This window comes from Elephantulus edwardii, unplaced genomic scaffold (assembly GCF_000299155.1).
Source record: "Elephantulus edwardii isolate Elephantulus edwardi_28Jun2011 unplaced genomic scaffold, EleEdw1.0 scaffold00315, whole genome shotgun sequence".
NCBI lineage: Eukaryota > Metazoa > Chordata > Mammalia > Macroscelidea > Macroscelididae > Elephantulus > Elephantulus edwardii.
Window position 1 is genome coordinate 690336 of NW_006400065.1, and position 2480 is coordinate 692815.

Consider the following 2480-nt stretch of genomic DNA (forward strand, 5'->3'; position numbering starts at 1 on the left):
GCAGGGGTTAAGCTAACCAAATCAGGGATTGCTTGGATTGAAAGAATATAATCAGCGAAACTTCTGTTAAAAAGAAAACTCTGGGGAGCTCTGGTGGCCTAGTGGCAAGAAGCTGCAACTACAATCCCAGAGGTGCGCAGTTCGAATCCACCGGACGCTCTGCCGGGGAAGGAGGGACAATCTCCTCCTGTACCAGTCAGATCTGATTTGACGGTACACGCACACAAAAATAATAAAATAAAATAGAAAAGAAAACTCTAGTAAGCATACATTGTAAAAGTATAAAGTATTCCTAAGTAAATGTTAATTTGTTGAACAGAAGAAAAGATGTTGGTTAGTGAGTTATGTCTCCTTAAAGTTGATTGTCAGCATGTCCCCTTTAGAGTTAAAATATTCTGCCCCAAAGATGACGCTTTGTTTTTGTTTTCTACTCCCTTGTGATTTTCCTTTGTTTACCTTCCTGATGATTCTCAAAAAATACAGAGAGGCGTGGCTTGGGCGCTTCTGTCTTTACGCTTTCTTGTCTTTGGCTGGCCCCCTGTCTTTATGCTATCTCAAAAAAAAAAACTGCCCCAAAGTATGTGTATGGTGGTGGTGGTGTTGTTAAGCACCATCGAGTTGCCTGCGACTCATAGCACATTAGCTGTGAAGTCTGCGTTATCCTGAACCAATCTCACTGTCTCTGACACACCTGCCCCTATGACCCCGGCTCCTGTGTCAATCCCTCTCATCCAGGGTCTTCCTCTCCTCCCCCCTTCCAAGGAGGATGTCCTTCTCCAAGGACTGGTCCCTCCTGGTAACATGCCCAAAGTATGTTAGAAGGAGTTTCAAAATCCTTGTCTCCAAGGAGCAACTTGGTTCCCTCTCCTCAGGACAGACATGTTTGTTCTCTTGACAATGCATGGTATGTTCAATACTCTTCTCCAGCACCACAGCTCAGAGGCATCAATTCTTCTTCGGTCACACGTATGATGATGTTGTTGTTGTGTACCATCGAGTCGGAACCAATCCATAGCTGACCCTCCCAGGGGTTTTCAGAGGCAGTTAATCACATAGGAGGAGATTGACCATTCTTCTCCCACAAAGCAGCTGGTGACCTCGAACAGCATGCCTTTGGGATTGCAGCCCAGCATCTTGCCGCTAGGGCACCAGAGCTCCCTGTGTATAAATCTAAAATGAAAATTTAAAAAATGCTGTCTCAAAATTCTGTTATGACCGTAGATAGCTTTGTAAACAAGAAAGATCAACTAATCTCAAGACTCTAGTCAACATGTTATTCTACTTGTAAAACTTCTCTAGTGAAAGTTATAAGGACTACAGGAGGGGGACACTCCTCTCCCCTTATGTCTTGACTAAAGCAAGTCTCAAGTGGTTAATTCTGTCACCCAGCACTTTCCTGCCGGTCAGAGAAGTGCAACACAAAGGCTGAGTTTTTCTTCAGTCTTCTTTCGATAATATCCAATTTCACACGCATATGAAGGTGTGGAAAATACTTAAGTATTTTCAAGTTATTGAACACCTTCATCTTCCACTCTTACCCTTCTGCACTTTTAAAGAGGTCCTCGGCAGCAGATCTGCCCAACGCAATCTATCAGTTGAGTTGCCACTGTTGTGGTTGTATGTTGTCAAGTCAAAAGCCAACTCAAGCTGACCCTCCACGGGAATTTCTAGAGGCTGTAAATTGCATGGGAGGAGACTGCTGCCTAACTTTCCATCACAGGGCACCTGGTGGATTTGAACTGTGTGCCTTTGGATTGGCAGTGCTGCTTCTTACCACTAGGCCACCGGGGCCATCAAGTCAACTGTGATTCATAGCAACCTTGTGAATAGCAGGTCTGAACCCTGCCCCATCCTGCACCATTCTCATTATGTCTGTCACGCTCCAGCCCGCTGTAACAATCTCTATGACAGCCCATCTCATTGAGAGGCTTCCTGTCCTTCACTGATGCTCTTTCTTTCCCCATATGAAAATATCCCCCAAATAAGTGAGATGAAGTTTCACCATCCTTGCCTCTAAATTCTGGCTGCACTTCCTTCAAAACCAATTGGTTTGTTCTTTTGGCAGTCCATGGGCTAGTCAACACTCTTTGCCAACATCTCAATTCAAAGGCATCAAGTCTCCTTCGTCCCTCTTTATTCACTGCCCAACTTTCAGATGCACAGAAAGCAATTGAAAAGGTCTTGCAAAAACAAGTATGAGATACCATCTCACCCCAGTCAGAATAGCAATATACAACAGAGCAGCAAACAACAAATGCAGGCGAGGTTGTGGAGAAACTGGAACCCTTATTCACTGTTGGTGGGAGTGTAAAATGGTGCAACCATTATGGAAGGCAGTATAGCACTTTCTCAAAAAGTTACAAATAGAAATACCATTTGACCCAGCAATTCCACTACTGAGAATATACTCTAAAGAAACCATAACTGCCACCCCAGCAGATGTATGCACACCCATGTTTATTGAAGCTTTGTTCACAATA